Here is a 13963-nt window from a genome sequence, read left to right as displayed (position 1 = left end):
GTTCGAACGACATTCGCCAGGCGACATAGAAGGATCGATCGATCGTTCTCGTCGAGTCGATCTACGCTGGTTCAGCGGATATCTTACTCTCGATCCTCTTCTCCACCTTGCTCACCACCCACCCGACTAACGAACTCACCGCGACACAAGACACTTAGCACGGCTCTCCGGTAAAAATCGTTTTCACGCATGCAAACGAGCGACTCAGCATTAATTAGCGTCAACGTCATCGTCGTGGTGCACCGCTGCTCACCTGGCTGTTATGCAAGCGTGTAATAGCTCGAGCACGCTTCTGCGCGCGAGTGCGTGCCACTAATGACAAATGCGAACGATCGGACGATGATTTTTCGTTGAGATTTCCTGGCGACCCACAACCGTTTCACGTAAACCGAGATTTTCACCTCAACACGATGCGCTAACATGAACCGTAATCATCGTAATTATTTTATCGCCGTGCAAGGAGAGAGGCAATTAAGTCGGCTGACACGAAGGTGCGAATTAATTTAATTGGGTCCTGGTAATTTGTCCAATTTTTTGCAACCCAGTTTCGTTATCTCCTTTTGCTAGCGTGCCGCTGATTTATCCGTACGCCTGATACGTTCAATTTACGCTTGATCGATCGGATGGTGTCACGGGGTCGGTGTGACAACCGATTACGATCGTTTTTGACGTCGATTGATGCGGAAACCCGGGGACATCGCCGTCTAGTCAACATTGACCCTCCGACAGCGGAAGAATCTTTCTTATTACGAGATCTCTGAGTAAACAATCGGAGTATTAATTTGACAAAAATTCACGAATTTCACCGAACATCGAAACCTAGGTATCTTTTTATAATGATTACGATATCTCATAGTATTCTTATTCTTAGCTATAAGCGCTATTCTCCGAAGATAAATTTCAATTCTTCGAACATCCAAGCGAAGCAATCGAACAAACTTCTACAAACCTACAAACGAAAGGAATCTGTCTCTTATCAAGAGATTTCAAATTATATCATCCTCGACTTAATTTGACAAGAATTTCAAGTTGAAACGTATTTTCCTTAGCACGTTGTTTCACAATGCCACTGTAACACTGGCATCGAAAGATAAATCTCGACTCTCGAAACAGCCGAGCGAAGCAATCAAACAAACCACGGCAAGCTCGCAAACAAAAAGGAAATCTCTCGAGAAACCACTCCTCCCTTTTGAAAGACGCTGCCATAGAATCACCATCGTCACTTCCGTTTCTCCCCTGTCGTCTTCCCACGTTCACCAACGCGTTCGATCGTGACTCATGACGCGCCACTCGCCTCGAGACTCGCGCGTCGGACGGACGGACAAAGAGAAGAAAAAAGTGCGCCGGTGGGTCGACCGAGGAGGAAAAGTATTCGCGAGCGGCGCAGATATATCAATCCGAGTCGGTATGAATCCCGCCGACAGGTTTAAGGCTCGCGGCTCCGACGAGTCCTGGACAGGTGCGATTCCTATGAAAGACGCGCGACGCACACGCATGCCCGTGCGTGTGAGCGCGCATTGTCCGCGCGCGTTGCATTTCGTGTTAGCTGGAAAGGCGAACGAGACGCTTGACTGCTCGGTGACACTAACCCCTGAGATCGTTAATAAATCGAGAAGTTTTTTCCTGCCGTTTGGATAATATTTTCGTGAAGTATACTTTCAAGAGAAGGATAATCATAGGTTTAATATTTTTGTGGATTTTCGTTTCAAAGCTCTACGAGAAGGTTTGTAAGCGTTTGGAAGAAGGTGAAAATTTGATAAGTAATTTTATAAAAAGAAAATGATATGGACTGTTTCTTTACGCGCCGTTGCTTATTGCTGATTACATTAACTGTTACAATAAATATTACTGGATACGATGGATTTTGTACGATATATGACAAATTGTCTTCAATAATGAGCTTTTATTAATTATTCTTTTTATATTTACGTAGAACGTGACATACGAATCCTATCAGTATCTAAGACAGTTTGGTTTATATTTGACTCATGTTAGATAATTATGGAGTATTTAATTTATCATTTTGTATTCTACGTATTAGACTTGCATCGTACAGGATACAGAGTACACGTGAAAACGAAGCAAGCGATTCCAGCAACTGCAACTCGCCTATTTACGACGCAATGAAACCACTTGAAAATTAAAAAAAAAAATGATATTTCTTTCCACTTTGTCACGTTGCAGGTAATTGGTTTTCTTACTGTAACGATGTGCCTAACACGATAGATGGTTTGAAATTAAAATACTCTCATTTGACACGTAATATACCGGCGCACCGTATTACGGGAACAGTTTTTCTTTCGCTCATAAGATTTGGTCCTTAACCGCAGCCCGATTTAATTACACGAATCGATTCGACAGAACCGACGTCGGCCGACGACGAAGTGAAAGCCTTTCCGTCAGCGGAGACGCCAATTAGGACGTGTTAACCAGCTCGAGAACGTAAGAACCTTATGTCTGGTTGAAGTGCGATCTCTTTCATGTCAATCGTCACGCACCATGGCAGCAATCGAAACGCACAAATTACCAGCCACGATTATACCTGTCCGTTAATTGAGGGGAGAATTACGTTACGTAAAATTGCATAAAATAAACAGTTTTTAAATCTCCGTCCAGCGAAATTATATTTCGCTTTCGAATTTTTTTAAAAAAAAAAGGGAAACTCAACTTTATCAGTATCATTTATTATCGAACGAAATGAATTTGCATTATGCGACCAGAGAAATTCAGGCAGGTTGCTAAATAGGCTACTATAAATTTCACATCTTGCATCTCATCATACGTAACGTAATTATTAATATCTATCTCCTGTTGTAAAGTTGAAGATATATATTTGTATACTCGATACTAGGTCCTCCTGCATAATTGAACTAATATCATTAGCAGAACTTGACACGTTGTACGTTACAAATTAATATTATCGATAAATATTCCTGCACGACAGCAATTAGCGTAGCAATAAAGCGAAATGCAAATTACAAATTACATAAATGGTCTACAACCTATAATTTCGAATTTGTCGTTTCACCGATATTGTTGGTTAATTAATTATTATAGAAAGGGGGGGGGGCAGAAATTCAAGAAATCATAATAATAAAAAAACGATTTCAAATTTTCATTCACAGTCAAAGAGTTGATATTATTTTTCTATACATTTTTTTGGAACCAAGCTGAGGGTCGATTCGGAGGGAAGAAAATGGCGACGTTTCAGCCGCGAGAGGCAAGTCGAAACGTTAGAAAAGGGGCAGGCCTCGCGCTGTCTTTCTCGCACCGCGATGACGTACGATAAAAAATCTCATTTTCGTTGCACCTTGCGTGCGGTGGGCCACGCCTGCTAAATTATGTTTTTCCCAAATTGCCCCCAGTCACGCCCACTCGTACGTTCTCGACATCGAGAAGGGTTGACGGTCATTAAAGCGTACACGATCTCCCAGTCGAACAACGATCGTCCGTTCGACTTTTAATCCCTCGAAAAAACCGAGTCGTTTGTAGAATCGTCTGGCAAATTGTACCATCCGGCTTTCGCCGTTTTCAACTACGTCCAACCGTATTAAACAGTCGATGTCGGACGCTGATGCGAAGTTACGTTCTTTCATTAACGATGATCGAGCCTCGTGAAACGGTATTTGTTTCATACTCCTCGTTGTTGCAGAAACAGGCTTACAGGGAAGGTGGAGTAGCGTGTCAATTACTTGTAATTGTTCGTCAGCCTTTAAGACGTTACATAGTGCAGCCGAAATGCTCTTGCCGTTGATAAACATCGCGTGGACGTCCGCTGCGCAGAAGTTTCCAAGAGACAAGTGTCACGTCGGAGACACAATAAATCAGGAAACCGATAGATCGCCGGCGATCTCCTCGCGTCGCAGTTCAAACGTTTCACGAATAAGGTGAAGAAATTGAACTTTGTATATGATAATGTTGAGGTTATTAGATGTATAAAGAGAGAGACGCGTGGATAAATTATAAGGTAGAAAAATATATTTTAAATACAAAAGTGAAAAGTACAAGAATGAAATAATAGTTTGAGCTGGTCCAGATCCGCACGCTAGCAATGTTACTCTATAACTGGAAAAACCCGAAACCGATGTCGCCTGTCGACTGTTTATGGTCTGTTTATGGTCTGCCTTCGTCCCAGTCTTTTGTCTATACGCTGTCGATGGCTTCAGTGCTTTAGAAAGCTAAAAAGACCAGATGTAGAGTTTTCTTAAAAGCGGTGACCTTCAACGGATAATAGAATTTATTATGCAAATCCAACAGAGTTACAAAGGTAGTCCAAAGTGTTACAGAATGATTGAAAGTGTTACAAGAGACTGAGTCAAAATATTTTAACAGAATGATTCGAGCGCTTATTTTGGAGGGTTTCTATACTGTGGTTTTAGTCCCTCTGCAGGGGTTGTCGTCTGGTGTATCCCAGAGGCGCCTATCCCGTTACTATTTGGTTATTGTTTCTGGCTATGGCATGCAGGATGTCTAGCCTATCCTATTACTGTTCCTGAGCGTTTCTGGTCTTCTTGAGCGTGTGACGATCGCGTGTGTTTGAGAAAGGGATGTTGCGTCGGACAGTTTCGATCGTTACATTAATATCGAAACAAAGTAACTCAAAGAGCATATTAAGAGTACAATAGTAGCGGGACGTCGTTATTACAGCAATGTAGCGCAAGTATATTATGATGTAATGAAGTAAGAACGTGGAAATATGAAAGCTAAGGGTAAAATTGTGAAAATCGCCGGAAAAGAGGACAAAGACTATATTCTGTCTATTCTATCAACGTTCTATTCTGAAAAGCACGCGGTATATATTCAGAAGCCAATCGATCGTCCATGAAGCACCGAAGAATTCAGACACCTTACCGAACGTTGTTGGAAATAATAGCCGAATTAGCAAGGCCATGCCAACGTCTATTCTTAACGTCCATTACACTCGCGTCTCGAAATCTGCCTGTAAATCTGTTATCGCGACTAAAAGCCTGCTCGTCGTGCGTCACGAAGTGAATTATGATCAGAATATGGAAACTGTGGCGCGTCATTGGTAAAATCCATTCACTATTAACCCACCTCTTAGCATCAGCAATCGAATCCACCTCGAACGATCTTCCCTTCTCGAAGGTTTCGGAGCACGTTTCGCAATCTACCGCGAGACGCTCCGAAAATCTACATCGAGTCAGCGAAAAGTGGCGGTTGGACCAGTCGTTTCGAGCGTTTTGACGAGGTAATCAACCAGAATGGGCAACCTCGTTTCGCGGTGGATGTTAAGAAGTCGCGAGATGGACGCGAGGCGGGTTGAGACGCGCGAGGTTACGACAGGTGCGTGGTGTGTTCGACGCTGGCTCATTGTTCGCGTTTGTTAAAAGCGTTAACGCGGTAATTAATCACAATTACCGTGCGGCTTGTCGAGCTTAAAATGACGAGAAGACTTCGCGAAAGCGAGAATTGTGTAGAATCGGTAATTTGTTCTGTTGGTAAAATAGGTATTAAACATACGACTTAGTTAGGGGCTGGCTTGCAGATGTTGGCTTTTGTTTAAAGATCGATAGCCGTTAACAGAAGTTTTAATAAATGGGTTTTGATCAATTTTCTATAACGTACGTTTCGATCTACGACGAACGAATATCGTTCCCTAAAAGATATAATTTTATCGTAAAATGATTTTATTTCCTGACTTATCACAAGCACTGTTTACATTTTACATTATTCTCTCGTTTGAACAGTTGTTAACTATCTCTGTTGAAAATTATGTAATATACATATAATGCTACAGTTTATATAATTCATGCAATTTAGATTCGAAATAAAATGGAATAGTTATTTTGGACAACGTAACAGAAAGAAAATATCTAGAAATGCATTTCTCTTCCAATAGACGCGATATATTCGCAGTTCATTAACATATGTAGAAACGACATATGGAAATCTCAATAGGATTTTCATGTTCATCATTTTCTATCGGTTAATTACACGCTCCAAATGACAACGACCAGCTTCATCTTGCGTAAGGGGAAAGCAGCGTACGCCATACGGGTGTTTAGGTATGGATTTATGAGCGGCCGTGACCGAGGAACGTTGGAGATGTTCACGTGTGAGCGTCTGTTCGCCGAGAAAAGTTCATCACGGGTTAATCCTGAAATACGGCGATCGGACATCGGACAGCGCGGAGAAAATGCTAAGCCGTGTTAAACGATCGATCGTGGTTAACTGCCGGTGCATACGTTGGACGAGTCTTTGCGCGGGAATTGTGCCGTGAAAATACGACTAATTTATCGTGGCATTTTGTAGAAGCACGTTTGTGTGCGGCATCGTTCAGATGTATGTGTCACTTGATTATCTTTGACAGGGTGTAATTCAATTGTGACAGGATGAAGAAAAGAACTCCGGGTGATTATACTCTTTTTGCTGTCACAGTTATTGTGTAGAATATAATGACACGACAAAATTGATTTTTAGAACTAGTAACGTAATCACAAAAATGAAATCCATATGTGTCGAACGTCGTGCAATTGCTTGGTTTTGTAACATGTCTGTTATTTTAAAAGTAAAGACTACCGCGATTGATTCAAATAGCGATATCGCAAACTGACAGCTACTTTGATGAATCGCGCGTAACTTTCACACGCGTACACTATCGCCACGCGTTTTTATGTATGATCGAAATTTATAACACGTTGGTTCCACAAGAATATGACAAGCATAGCCTCTAGTTATTACATAATTCGTTAGTAAGTTACATATCGGTAGTATCCTTGTGCCGTTACTGCAAATCAACAAAAACATCTACAAGTATCGTATTTAGAGTCGATTGATTTTAATTTCTCCAAATTAGTTCTTCTCATTTTTGCAACTGTCTTGTTCTTCTTTTCTCAACGTGTACTGATTCAGGTTTGTCAGATTCTACAGACCAAATAAAAGACCATTTTCTCTTCTTTTCACCGCGTTAATATTCTATGTCCTGACAATGCAAAAATCGCACGCTAATCCAAAAATCTTGGAAATATATTAACAAACGAAGGAAATTATTCCAAGTTTGGAAAAGTTTTTTAAATTCAGGAGGCAAAATCCATGCTCTTCTATCCCTTCGTTTCCATCGTTCCCCTATTTCATACCGGTTCAATCTCCGGACGTTATAAGCAAACTCATCGTTGAACGCAAATGGTCTGCGGTAACTACAGGTCCGAGCAGAAGCGTGATGTCTGCTCGCGATCGATTCGCTGGCCGAGCTACGGATGAATGGAAATCGCGTGAATGACCGAGGGAACGCCCTGGGTGATTGGGGTGATGCCAGAATGAGCGGCGAGCCGACATGCGTGATCGAGGATGATCGGTCGACTCTCCGGGAATCGTTGGGTCCTCCGGTTTGCTCGCGCAGCGGCTCCGAGAAATCGTCGTTGAAATAATCCTCCTGGAGGCATGCGCGTGAGCGAGCACACGTGTGCCGTGGAAACGAGAGAAAGACGCAGAAGCCGGGAAACGGACAGCGAACCTCCGACGAACGGCAGAGAAAAAGAGAAAAGAAATAGCCAAGTGGAAAGTGGCAGGCCACCGTTATTGGCCGGCCGAAAACGCGCCGCCTCGAGGCGCAATATGCAAACGACGCTTTAAAACGGGATATTTGCGCTTCGCGCGCTCTCCGCCGGATAGCCACGCACACGAACGCGCCAAACTCTGGCTCATGCGAGTAACCGCGGTTTTACTGTTTTCTTCATTCACGCGTCTCGCCGACGCGGGTCCAGATGCGTGGGCTTGACACGGCGGCGTCGATGAAAAAAAAATCGTCAAGCACCGACCTGCCGGACATGCGACCTGTAATCAGTCCGGGACCAAAGGGAGGAAACAAGATGGACGCGCAACCGGCTGATTAGGATTTACATTTAATCGAGATCGTCCTTTGGCGAGCTACCGCCCGTAAAATTGATAAAGATTAGGTCGGACGAGTAGTCTTTGGCCGATCGCTATTCTGTTAAGGGTGTAATAGTTTCGTTGCAGCGAGATTTCTGATTTACGCGAAAACAGAATTGCTTAAGGAAGTGACGCGTCTCCCTCAGCGGTAGTTGACCTGGTTCAAACACCTGGATCACCAATTGGCACGGTAAAATAATATTCCTCGAATACGTTCAGGAAAAAAGCTGACCACCTGTGTAATCTTACTCAAAGTTCGATCACCGAACCGAACGTTCTTGGACCTTTGAAAATGCGTCTCGTTACTGATTCCAGAAGGGTTCCGTTACGACTGGGCCGGTGTGCACGAGGTTTGACGAAGCGGCGTCCGAGCCTTGGGGGAGGACCGCGGCGGAGGAAAGAAAAGAGAGTAGCGAGATGCTGGGACGCGGGACAGGTTGCGGGGAGGTGGTTGCTCCACATATAAAAGAGCCGTAGCCCGAGGCGCGACTCTGCTACCGACGTTCCTCCGTGGTGCTACGTGTATAAGACTCGGAAGAGGAGCGGCAGAAACAGCAGCGGAAGAAGGAGAAGAAGAAGAAGAAGAAGGAAGAAGAGAAGAAGAAGAAGAAGAAGAAAGAAACGAAGTGGGAGACAAGAGGCGAGAGGCGAAAGGAGGGAACGTCCATCTCATCCATCCTCCTACCGTCCCCTCATTCTTGCTTCTCCTAATGATAGCGTGCACGTTGTGCCCCCTTCGATGCACCGCGTCGACTGCACCAGCAACAACAACAACAACTACGACGGCCGACAACAACGCGACCGACCGCTGCTCGACGAATATATACACCGAGAAACGACGGTGAAGGCGAACCTAACTACCAGAGCACGCCTCCGCCTCCGTGCACTAAAACATTACCACGCCGCCAGCGTCGGCTGCCGTTCCTGCTACCTTGTAGGGTATCATCCGAGGCACGTATAGGGCCCTAAGTGCTATTCCAGGGCCCCGAACCAGAGCCACCCTTTCCTCGTTCCTCTCCTTCCAGCCAAACATTCTGCTCCTTTCTATCGTGCCCGAGAGGGAGAGACGGGTAATCGAGCGAGACCCGTGATTACCCATTGAGGGTGGAATTCATTATAGCGAAATCCAGGCTTGATACGCTATCCCCCCACCCTCCTCGTGTCCGTTTCTCGTCCCTGCTCTCCCCAATTTCATCTCTATCCTCGACTTTCGCTCTTCTTATCGTTTCTCGACGCGTTTCTTCTTCTTCTTCTTTCGAGTCTCCTTCTGTGCTGTTCTGCTTTCTATGTTCTTTTTCTTTGTTCCATTTTTGGTTTTCTTTTTGCAATTGATCCGCCTCGTGTTTCTCTTTCGCGCTTTCTGCGCTCTTAGCGCGGACCAATTAATTTTAGCAGCGGTGATTTAAGAGCACAGCGTTCGTTCGGTAGATTGAGTTTTGATTCGAATAAGTAGCATCTTTGAAATATGGTTTCTCCTTTACTTTCTTTCCTTTCTATTTTTCATTTTGTCGCGCGTGAGAAACGCGACAGCGTCGATTTGTTTTGTTTCGAGCGGTATGGGAAAACGATGCAACACGAGAGGCAGAGCGACAGTTGTTGGGCGATCCGTGCGATTTCAGTATCGTGTCGCTGCAATTCACCGCAGAGATGGCAGAATTCCTTCTTAACGACGTATCCGTTGCTTGTTTCCAGGTTGACCCGCGCAGGATCGCGACACGACTATCTGTGACCACGTCCTTGGAGCGAACTTCAATTTCGCGAGGTGAAAAACACCGTTGCTTTCCTTTCCCGAACGCCGATTTTCGTGACATTCGAAGATATGCACCAATAAATACGGAGAACACGTGACGCGAACAGAATTTTAATGACGCCGAGTTAATAACCTTCTCTCCCCAATCTTCTTTGCCACGAAGCAAGACAGATTTCCAAGGAATCCTCTGGTCGACATTAATTCACGATTTCACAGAAACGCGTGAAAGAAAGCACGACATGCACGGGTCACCGGCGGTGACTAACGAATCCGCGAAACGTGTATCGAATGGCGGATATAAAAACAAAATTAATCAAACATCCGAGTCGAAGCGAGGAGACGCGAGTCGAATCGGTAACCCGCGCCACGAAGACGAATCGAATACCCCAAAGCAGTGACCGCGCATGGAACGCAATCTGCGGGTAAAATTAGTCGAGTCGAATGCTCGAATCAAACCGAGGAAGCGCCTCTAAATCGACCATTAAACCAAAACAGACTTGAAAAACCAAAAAAGAAGCCAAGAATAGAAATAAAAGCAATTTCATCCTCTAACTCTGGCTGTCTCGAAATTCAATTTATCGAAACGGAAACGACGGACGTTCCGTGATGGGGACTTGCGTTCTCCTCTGGTCGTCCCGTCCTTTTCTCCAGTTTTTGCGCGTCGCTTCTCCCGGGCGGAGTTTTTGCCAGCGCTGGGCCAAGGCTCGTTTCTCGAGCACTCGCGGACCAACGACGCGGAGTACGTGACAACGATAATCAGCGAGCTTAAGTGGGGTTTAATTTCCCTTGGCGCGGGCGGTGGAGAAAGGTGCCGGTGAACCAAGGGGAACGGAGAGGGGATTGGGGCAAGGGGTAGACGGTCGTGGGGCGAGGCGACGGAAGGGAAATGCGTGTATACACCTGCCAAGAAACATGCAGACTCGTACACGGCATAGGCGGACCTTACGGTCTCGAGAAAAGGAGAGGAACCTGGACGAACGGACAGAAAGAGAAGGGGTAGGTGAACGAGGAGAGAGAGGATGGTCGAACGCGAGCTGCGCCTCGGACAGGGACACAAGAACGTCCTGAGCACGCCCGCGCCACCTGTAATTGGGTCCAATCATCGTGGTTCTCATGCCGACCGATCGTTTCGATCGCCAACCGGTAACCTGCTGACCACTTGGTTCAACGTAGATCTAATCTACGAGGATCGGAATTGGAATTCTTGTTGCACTTTTTGTTCTTGCTTTCTGTTTTATAGGTGTTGCTTGAAGGAGTGAGTTTCATCGCTGAAGGAGCAGAGTGGTGTGACAAGTGTTCGCTTTTATTTTTACTTTGTTTGTACGATTATCTTGGATTTTGAAAGGAGAGGTAGAAATTTGGTGGCAAGTTTGATCGATGATGGTTTGACGTGGTTACGAAGAATAAATTGATTTCGATCGTTTCGGTTGGTTTCGCAACCTTTTGACAGTTTGATGTCAATACGGAATGAGAGTTGCTGGTTGGTTGCGCGTACAGGAGCCACGTCGCATCTCCGGAGGCAGCTGCCTTGACTCCTTTGGCTTGCCTACACGGACTGCATCTATCCTCCGACTGGACGTAGCGCTGGATTAGAACGATACTCGAACCTGTTCAAAATTCTCTCAAACCGTCTGTGCCTCTCTCATCGAATTTAGTAAAGTGTAAAGAATACGACAAGAATGCGATATAAATTAACGTATGCAAAGACGAATCATAAAAAGCGATCACAGGTATCGCGAATGTCTTGTCTTCGATCTATTGCGATCTAGCGCGGATAGTTTTCTCGTATTTCGTATTAACAGTGTAGATCGATCACGACGGTCTTAATTACATTTATTAATTTGCTTCTACATAGTCTATCACGACATAGAATTCATAGAATTCGTTTCGTACTTGTGAAAATGATTTCCGAATAAATTAACTAGCCATCACTAGACTTCGAACGATGATACAAGGGTAAAGGAGGGAAAATTACAAATCACTCGACAATTATGTGATCTCGAAACTCTCAACGAAACAATGCAATAAGCTCACGTTCCGAATCAAATTATCCCTTCGTCGCTGCGGATCAGCGCAGACAGCCGCTCTAAAAACAGCCCGAAGTCAACCGCGTTGCTTCCGCGCTTCCATAAATCGGCGATTCGAAGCAATCGTCGTACCGGCGCGTAACGGCCCGCGAACATCCTCGGGAAAAAAAAAAGAAGTTCGATCGGAAAAATCCACATACCGGCGGTCCTCCTCTCGCTCGGTAAAGATTATCTCAATTATGAACGCGTAAAAGAAGCAGACTCATGCCGGCGTGCTCGATCATCATCGTCGTGAGAGCGCAATCGCAATGCCTCCTATGTCCGTGCGTGCGCGGTATAAACCGCTTCTCCACCTTTTCCTTTTCCTTCTCCTCCTCCTCGTCCTCTTCCTCCTTTCCTTTTTTCTTCCCGTTGGTACGCGCGAACACGTACATATACGCCTCCACCTGCCACTCGACGATGAACCGCCTATAAAACCCCGACGAAGGGAACAACTTTTAGCTCGTACCTCCGTAGACAACGTCCACGCTTCTTCGTTTCCACGAGAGGGAAGACCCTCTCTTGCTCCGCTTGAAAAATTTCATCCAACAGGGAGACGCATTATGGTACCTTTACGACCGCGCTCAATGGCACCTGAATCGACGAGATGAAGACGGAGGTTCTCAGGAATCGAAGTCGATTTCAAGTAAATTCACGAGACCAGTGTAATGATTTAATGACTTCGTGGTTAAACGCCCGATGCGAAAGATGAATCGGCAATGGGAAGGAGTGATTATTCTCGGCTGATAAGCAGATGATAAATTATTGGGGTGTGAAATTTAAATTTTATTGAAGACGAGCTTTAGGAGAGATTAAGCTCTATGATTTCTTTGGTTAATATATACGCGTTAGCTGTTCGCAACACGTTAAATTTAGTATATAATTAATGTGTTTAGGAAACATAATTAATGTTCCAGCTGAGATTAACCTCTTACCATATGTTTTGTCTAATTGATATACACATACGTGTTAGCTGTTTGCGATATTAAATTTAGTATATAATTAATGCGTTTAGAAAACTTTAAACTGTAGGTACAAAGAATTGACATTGAGGTCAGAGTTCAAATTAGAATTTGTTGCGAGTACAAATTATTTCTTATGGTTGGAAAATTGACTCGCGGCAGGAACGCAAATCCGAATAACTTTTAACATATTAACGTCATTTTCTATTGCACGATCACAAAAATAGAGCATCAATCGCACATTGATACTTTTCTTTCATCCGTATTTCGCTAGCTATCTTGTCAGTCATGCGTAGTACTTTCATCGAACGGTTATCACTATTCTAGTTAGAAAACTAACAGGATATTGCAAGCCATGCCATGAAAAATTAATTCCGATATAAATCGTCGATCTTCGATCTTCGTTCATACAGGATACCTGATACAATTTACTTCGACAGAAGCGAATATGAATCGGACTCGTGGATATGAAACAGCAACTATTTAGAAAATATCAATAAATAATTAAAAATACTCCAAATATTTAAACTTTAATGGAAAGTTGACAAGAAATCGTTACAGGTAACGTTGGCAATTAGACGAGGACCGAATCGGTTGGTGGAGATGGCGAGCACGAGGGTACGTACGATTATTTTTCTCGCGTTAGGCGCGCGCGAATGCTTTCGATTCTCGACGGCCCTTTTCGGTCCCGCGCTACTGGCTCGATATCAGCTGGCGTAATCGCTTGGCATTCTCCGTGTACACCGCGAAAGAAACGAGCGAACGGGCTGGAACTTATGGCGGCGCCGTGCAATGACATCAGTAAGCTGGAACGGGTCCGTACGTCATCGTCGCGTACGCGAGATTCCATAGATGAACGCTCGATACGCGCTTATTAATGCAACAACGCAGAGGATCGTTCGCCGCCCAACCCCGGTCGATGGTGGGCGAGAAAAAAAAGAGAAGGAAAGGAAAAGGGCGAGAAGAAAAGTAAAAAAGGGCAAGTGGAAAAAAAGAAAGGAACGAATGGCTCGTTGAACAACTTCTTCGAGCGGTGAGGCGCCGATAAAGTTTCACCTCGCGGTGCAATCGCCGGCCAGGATCGCCAGTTGTCGCTGTTACTTCTTATTCGTGCGCGGGGGCGAGCTTATCTGCGCGAACGACACCCTTTCTCCTTGTCTACCTGCCTCGTTGCCTTGTCGCGCTTTTTATTCCCTTCCGGTTCCCAGAATATCTCCGTCTCGCGATCTTGTCACGTTCGGCAGAAGCTTGCCGGTTTCTTGGAAACGATTAGTCCGCGAGACTTTCAATTCTGG

At 44.8% G+C, this 13963-nt stretch overlaps 1 protein-coding gene across 1 annotated transcript in view; it reads left to right on the top strand.

The window, feature by feature from the left end:
* Positions 1 to 8832, top strand: part of LOC122568978 (E3 SUMO-protein ligase EGR2) — a 234639-nt gene extending 225807 nt beyond the window's left edge. The window contains exon 2 of the transcript XR_006317284.1: positions 8206 to 8832. The gene's annotated coding sequence lies outside the window, so the exon portion shown is untranslated. The remainder of the gene's footprint in view (positions 1 to 8205) is intronic.
* Positions 8833 to 13963: the final 5131 nt, after the last annotated feature.

The sequence above is a fragment of the Bombus pyrosoma genome, linkage group LG7 (genome assembly GCF_014825855.1).
Source record: "Bombus pyrosoma isolate SC7728 linkage group LG7, ASM1482585v1, whole genome shotgun sequence".
In the NCBI taxonomy this organism is placed as follows: Eukaryota; Metazoa; Arthropoda; class Insecta; order Hymenoptera; family Apidae; genus Bombus; species Bombus pyrosoma.
Note: the sequence above shows the minus strand (reverse complement) of the source record. Positions and strands in the feature narration are given on the sequence as shown.